Here is an 8,168-nt window from a genome sequence, read left to right on the forward strand (position 1 = left end):
AGCTTTATGTGCTCACTGCCTGAGTGTTGTCACTCACAGAATAAGAACTTCCTTGAATTTAGAACTTCACTCGTATATTCTATTGTCCCATTATGTGCTCTGATTATTACCAGAAAATAAAGTTCAATACTTGTAAGACCATTATTAAGACAGTCAGTCACTTGCCTGAAGATGCTTAAATATAACTCACAGGAGTCCGGTCAGCGGGGTGTGACAGGAGCTGTCTGCAGGATGCTCTCTGGCCACAGTTGATCACATGACGACTCTCTCTAGTCAAGGCAGGATTCAATGCTGTCAATAAGCAAGAACTCCTGGCTGTGTTCAGCCCACCTCAAATGCATTTTCCTTCTGTGGATTATTTAATTACATGCATATTTAACTGAAAATGATTATCTCCTCACTGGTTTCAGTGGACCTAGTTGGGGGAGGTATTTCAGTTCTGTCGTCGTTTCAAAACTAAAAATCAAAACATCAATTTCCGTGTGCATGTTGATTCTTGCTCAGAAATACACACCGGGGTGTGTTACAATCATTTCTCAACCATTTGAGCTTTCGAGGTACTTGTAGGTATGTTTATTTGGTCTCTGGCTGCATTTTTCACTTAAAAATCAGGATCACATGTCTAATCTCAAAGGATCGGATAATCCCGGCTCACATGTGCGTTTGGCAAATGTTCGCATAGGTTTAGCATCAACAAATGGCTTCCACGGGAGGATTTGCAATTTTATACTTCACAAAAGACAGCTTTTTGTTGCATCCCCCATATTGTTAGGAACAAACTATTTTCTTATTTGAAGAAAAGAACCTGCCCTTTTATGGGAAAACTAGTTCAGCTCTGTGTATATTATGCCACATGAAAGCAGTTTTGCCTTCATTTGTGGCTGCCTGATTACAAAGACAAGATCTTTAATTAAAATTGGTTTGGTTATGTGTATTTCTTTCAAAGAAAACCATTGAAATAGCATTTGTGACTCATTACCTTCTTAACAGTGATGTTCTCCTTCTTGCCTCGGCATTGAGCCCATTCTGATGGAGATGCTGACCTCGAATGGCAATCAGGGGACTATGCCAACAAGGAGCCTTGTCTTCATCCTCAGGTTGGCTTTCTGGTGCTGTGACTTTGACCTGGGCAGTGAGTTTTTGTCTGACCAATTATTTTGAGGGCATGGAAACCTCTGGGTCTTACCTGAGTCCAGGAGGGCAGGGCTGAGGCCTCTGCAGGCCAACTAGCATCCTTTGGGTGGGCCCCAGGTTGAAGCACCAGGGAATGCCCCCGTTCAGCTTGGCTGGAAGGCCAGGGAAGGCCGGAGTTGATTTTCTCATTATCCCCATATGCCCAGGGTGGATTTGGAATCACATGGCTTGCGGGAACTCTTTCCAGCTGAGGAACACGATTGCCTAGATCCGAAGGCTGTCTAACATGTTAGCAAAATTAGTGCTTAGCAATATTTTTGAGAATCTGTGGTTGGGCATTTTGTGTTTTTTCTTCTGCCAAAACAAGCTTGCTAACTTCTTTGCTTCTCTGTTTGCTGCAAAGAAAAGCAAGGGAGGGGAGACGCCAAATCATTTGCACATTTTACGTTGACAGAGCCCTGTGCTAGCACCATCTCGGAGGATGGACGGGAAGCCAGGCTTCTCGAGCGGGGCTTGTCATAACAGGGTGACCCAGGCTCACTCACCCCACCTGGCGCTTCCCATCTGATCCCAGCAGGAGCTGCTTTTAGCTGCTCTTCCTCCTCCTCTCCCATGAATTCAGAGCTTTTAAAAATTTGGCAGAGTAAATTGGAATCTTAGACTTTTCTAAGTGTAAGTGGTATTTTTCAGTTCTCTCTCCTCCCCACCTAGGCAAGACCAGCCATATCCTAATTCCTTAGGCAAGTCATGATGACAAGAGCTAAGCTTTCACAAGCACATTCTGTATACTGGGTCCTTGTCCAAGTGCTTTCTGCTCACTGATACATTGAACCCTCATAATAACCTAGAGCTGGATTGCTAAGATTGAATCTTAGTTCTGCTGAGCAGTGTGACCTTGCACAAGTTACTTAACCTCTCTGTGACTCAGAAAGACACAATGGAGAAAATAATGTGACTGACCTCCAAATGTTGTTTTAAGCAAATAAGGCTAAATATGCAATGCTCTTAAGAGTAGTTCTAGGTACATGATAAGCACCTCCCTCCCAGTGTTAGCTGTTACTATCCCATTGTCCTGAAGCCAGGAGATTCCCTAAGAGCACACAGTACATTGCTGGCAGAGCTGGGCTGCGGGCTTTTGACAACTAGGCTGCAGTGCCTTGGATAGAAGCAGCAGCTGCAAGATGCCATCACTGTGTTGGGGTATGTGCAGAGAAGAGCTCCTTATGCGAGCATTCTGCAGTGGCTGCAGGGCATAGCTGCATGCAGACAAACGTAATGCCAAGGCATTTGTGTGTGAAAGAAGGAAAATGTCAAATGAGGACTGCTCACCACCATCCTCTTGCCCCACCTTCTAAAAGAGAAAGGGTGCTCCCTTTACCTGACTGGTTCCTGGGCTGGGGTGTGGTGTGGGGACCAGGGAAGCAGGGAGATCTAGAAGGTGGGACAGAGAGAGGCCGCATGATATAACAGCCAGTGTGTGTGACCAGCCAAATGTCTATCAGTGGAGTTTCGTTAAAGAAACGGTAGTAGACTAAATATCAGACAGCTGCCACCAAGATGGAGGAAGCTCTTTTGGGGCTGATAGGGAAGGAGCACCAAGGTATGTTGTTAGGGAGAGAGCCAAACTGCAGAAGGATATCTATGATGCACTAACTTTTTTGTAGGAGGAACAATATATATACAGTCATCCCTTGCTATACTCGGAGACTTGGTTCCAGGACCCCTGAATATACCAAATCTGCACGTATTCTAGTCCTGCAGTCAGCCCTGTGGAACCCGCGATACCAACAGTCAGCCCACTGTGTGTGTGGATTTCACATCCATGAACATTGTATTTCCATCCTTGTTTGGTTGAAAAAAATTCACATATAAATGGATACATGGACTCAAACCCATGTTGAATCAGTTCAAACCCACGTTGTTCAGGGTCCACTGTAGTTGCAGAACAGAGTGTAGATAGAGCATTTTCTCTTATGTGCATAAAGTAATCCTAGAAGAATAAAAGTGGTTATCCAGGAAGGGGGTAGAGAGAAGGAGATGCTAAAAACTGAGAAAATGGGGCACAGAGATGGGAGTGAGCTCTCTCTACATGTGTGTCTATGTACTGTATACACATATATTATATATTGTATATATGCATAATTTCATCCATGTATACATTCATATTAATAAAACATTAATATTTTGTTATAATTAATATATTATTAATTATAATTATAATGTTATAATTAACATATAATTATACATTTTATATTTATATTATATATTACTATAATGTTATAATTAACACGTTATTAATTACACATTAATTAATAAAACATTAATATTTGTTAATGTTATAAGTAATAAATATACATGTGTATATTAACCTATAATTAATAAATATACATGTATATTAACATATGTGAATAGGTAAATGTGCATATACCTAATAACAGAGCTTGAAAATATCATAAAGCAAAGTTTTATAGTAAAAAAGGAGAAACCAAGAAATCAACCATCATAATTGGAGATGTTAAAATCCTCTCAGTAGTTGATCGAAGTAGGCAAAAGAAATCAGTAAAAATATAAAAGATTGGAACAAACTAGCCACCATTTGACTTAACGGAACGTATAGAATACTCACTCAACAAGGGTAGAACACTCACTCTTTGTGAGGGCATGTGAAACATTCGTCAAGACGGACCATATGCTGGAACATAAAACAAGTTGTAATACATTGCAGAAGACTAAACGTCCAGAATATGTTCCCCGACCACAATGGAATTAAGTTAGACATCAACAAGAAAATATCTGGAAAAAATCCCAAGAGACTTGGAAATTAAGGAACACTCTTCCAAATAACCCATGGGTCACAGAAGAAACCACAGAGGAGTGGTGGATCAAAGAGCAGGGACACTCACGCCCCCAGCAATAAAAGACTGGCTCAGCTGAGCATGTGTGTCCTCGGATGATGCAGAACACAGTGGCCCCGTCAGTCCAGAGAAACCCAGAGCTGCCATGCTCTCTCTCTGGCCAAGGCGGTGGTGGACGTTCCTGGAGTTTTTCTCTTTGACCTCCCCTCCCAGCACCCACTAGGAGCCCAGCCTTCCCGGATTGCCAGCTGGAGGGAGCCTCATGCCGAGGTGGGCAGGGAAGGTGACCCTTCATCCTGGTCTGGGAATCATTGTGTATTGTGTATGGTGAAAATAGAAGCAGCACTTTTATCCAAGGAGAGAGGCATAATCACCAAATGCACATGAAATTGCTTAAACTCTGGGAGCCGACAGCCCCCTTGGTTTAATTACACAGTAGGGCCATATTCTGCTGAAAGCAATTACATTTTAGATCTTCTCTCACACACATCCAGGCACATGTGCGCGCGCGCGCGCGCACACACACACACACACACACACACACACACACACACACACACGCCCTGCCCAGTCTCCGGGGATAGCCAGCAGGACTTCGCATCCCCTCCCGCCCTCCCTCTCTGAGATGGGAGTATATATTTAGACTTTTGCAGGGTGAGGATATTTTTGAATTAGATATTTGTTCACATAGTCCAATATGCCTAAGTCCACAGGGACAGAATGTAAGTTTCTTCCCCTCCTGTCCCTTCTACACACTACCCAGCTACCCGGATACAACCAGGAGCGTCAATCTCTTGCATATCCTTCTGAAAACCATTCCCACCACAAGCCCATCTATCCCCCCACAGCCCTTATTTTGGAAGGGATATGTGAACGTTTTGTATCATCTGTTTGCAGTAAGTAGCCAACCACTTCTCTTCTCAACAAACAAGCTGGCCTCCTTCAGGAGAGCTCCCTGTTGGAAGTCAAATAAAGGGTTTGTCTCCAAGGAGGGTCCGTTCCAGGTAGTGGTAGCTCAAGCCACAGCCACTGTGCCCAGAGCTGGTTAACGAGAGGGCCTCGAGGTCCCCACCCTCCCCAGTTGCCGCTGTGAAAGGCCCCCTTTGTGACAGGGGAGGGCTCCAATGGGACACAATGCTCTCTTGTCGGAAAGGCCTCCCGGAGCTGTCCAGGAGCAGCTGAGAAGGAAGGGAGCAATTTTGTAGCCGTTCCGCAGCCTGGTGGAATCTGTGGAGACTCACGTTTCCAGGCCCGAGCTGGCACGTGGGCTTCTTCCCCAAGCAGACCTGACTTCTGCCTTGAGAAGGCCAGGGGTGCAGGGCACAGAGCCTCAACATCACCCTTCTCTGAGACAGGCCAGACCTGGGGCGGGGGCCACAGGGGAGCGGCACCGGGCTTTGGCCACCCTTCTTGGACGCCAGAGGAGCAAGGCTCCTGGGAAGGTGTGATGGCCAGAATGAAACTCAAATCTGTAGTTCCAGGCGATTCCGTTCTTCCTGTTATTCTAAAACTAAGTGCTTCACACATTTGGGAAGTATTATTAAATACGGGTCTGTCGGATGGTCTGTGGTCAGAGCTAATTTCTTCCAGTTTGCAGAGTGAAGTTACCAGAGGAGCTGTCAGAATTGCTTTGACTGCAAATGCTGCTTTGCAGTTTCTGCTGGCTCTGAGGCCTGGGCCCTGTGGAAGAGACCTGTGCCTTCGCGGCACTTCTTTAGAATTCTCTCCAAGATCGCAGTTCCCTCCTGGTTGGAATTTGAATGTGAAATCCAGGGCAATTGCACAATCGCTGAAAACCTAACGGAGTAATTATTTTTGTTCACTCCAGTGGGATGAAAGTTTGAGATTTTATGTCGTCTTGGGGTTACCCCAAAGGCAAACCTATAATTGATTTTTTTTGTAAAAAGGATATGGCATTTTAAACATTCTTCTTACATTTCTCCAAAGCATTTGACAGACACAAATTCTCCCAACATTCCAGAGGAAAGAGATGGGGATTATGTTCTGCTCTGGATTAGAAGATGCATCGGCAAGAGTGGAATGAGGTTTCCATTTGTCAAAAGAGGAATTCAGGATCGAGGCTAAGACTCCTGGGTGTGTGTCCTGTTCTCAGCTGTCAGCCCCAAGGTTGACATAGGGACAGACAGTGACATCTGATCAAGAGAACAGAGTGTAGATAGAGCCAGAGGGCCTGTGTTCAAATCCTGACCCTCCCTGTTCTAGCCATGAAAACCCGAGCAAGTTGCTTCACCTTTGGAGGCCTTAGTTTCCTCATCTGCAAAATGGGTGTAATAATGTAATAGTATCTAACTGTATAATTAAAGAAGTTAATACTCAGAAGTGGGTTAAAGGCCCTTGGTGCATAATAAATGCTCAGTCAGTGTTGCTGTGCTCATCCTCTCTTCCTGCCCTTCTTTCACCAATGGCAAGGTGCCTCTCTGGAGGAGGCTGTCCAACTGTGGGCTTGCCAGGTGGCTGAAAGGCCAGCAATGGACCGAGGCTCTGACTTTTTGTCCCATTGATAAGCTCAGAAGTAGAGAAAGACAAAAACCTTAAAGTGTCAGTCAGCACCTCAGTATAATCCCAAGTGGTGGTGCTACAAGGCTTGGCCCAATGTCAGATACAGGCAGAGCCTGGGCCTGCAGGGAAGAGGGACCCAGTCAGAGACGGTGTGATCTGACCTTGGCCCCTGCCACAGGCAGGTTTATGCATCAGTGTGGCCAGGCTGTAGTGCCCAGCGATTCAAACACTCATCTAAATGTTGCTGCAAAGGTATGTGGTGGACGTGTTTAACCTCTACTGTCCGTCGGCTCTCAGGGAAGCAGATTACCCTTGACGGCATGGGTGGGCCTCATCTGATCAGGTGAAGGCCTTATGAACCAAATCCGAGGTTTTCCTGGGATGGAATAATTCTGCCTCAAGACCGCAGCATCAGCTCCTGCCTGGGCTTCCAGACTGCCAGGCTGCCCTGTGGATTTCAGACTTGCCAGCCTCCACAGCCATGTAAACCTGTGTGTGTGTGTGTGTGTGTGTGTGTGCAGGGGATATTCTGTTTGTGTGTGTGCATGTGAGTGTGTGTGTGTGTTCTGCTTCTCTGGAAACCCTGATTGCTAACACTGCTCCTGCGACTAAGCTGGTTGGGAGGTGTGAGGGGAGGGAGGCCTTCTCAGCACTGGTGGAATGATAAGGTTCTTTGCCACTTCTTGAGTGCTAGCTGGTTGCTGGGCAGAGTGCTAAGCGGTTCCACTGTTGCACTTAAGCCAACCTGTCACCTCCTTTCGTTTCTCAAAACTTGCAAATGAGACACTGCTGTATCACAGGATTCATGCATTTAAAATTTTAAGCTTGTTCCAAAATTACTTAACCAAAGAGTTCAGCCGCTGATACTCCCACCAATAATAGAATTAATCCAGTGGGTGAAAAATGTTACTTCATTTGGTTTCTCCATTCATCTGTCAATGGATACGTGGGGTGCCTCCACCCCTTGGCTGTTGTGAATGGTGCTGCTGTGAATATAAGTGTGCAAATATATCTTCAAGATCCAGTTTATGTTTTTTCATTTCTTGTTTTTTTAAGCGATGGGTTAGCTCTATCGCCCAGGCTGGAATGAAGTCGTGTGATCAAAGTTCACTACAGCAATGAACTCCTGGCCTCAAAAGATCCTCCCTCCTCCACCTCCTGAGTAGGTAGACTACAGGTGCAAGCCACCAAGCTCAGCCCCATTTTCAGTTCCTCTAGATATATACCCGGAAGTAGGTATCTGGGGGATTAGTATTCACATTTCCTGAACAGTTCTAGTGAGGCTGGACCTATTTCCATATCCTTATTGGCCAATTCACATTACTTTTAGCATAATAGTTTAGCATGATACAATCATGTCTGTGCCTGTCTATCCATAATATCACACACTGCTTAGCTGCAGAGATGATGCCTGGCGCATTTAACACATGGTCTGGCCTTTAGAATATACTCTTATTTGCTGAATAAATTAATGACTGCTGAAAAAGTGAATGAATGAGTGGACTAGAGCAGGTCCACTCTCTATTATCATTGAGCCACAACGAGAACAGGATGGCGTGAGTGCTTCGTTTGGGGTCTGGCAGGAGGCTTTGAAACACACAATGCAAGTAGGATATCGCCAAGGAAAGGAGGTGGTTTTACCTTCCTATGGCTAGTAAC

The sequence above is a fragment of the Macaca nemestrina genome, chromosome 18, assembly GCF_043159975.1.
Source record: "Macaca nemestrina isolate mMacNem1 chromosome 18, mMacNem.hap1, whole genome shotgun sequence".
NCBI classification, from domain to species: Eukaryota; Metazoa; Chordata; class Mammalia; order Primates; family Cercopithecidae; genus Macaca; species Macaca nemestrina.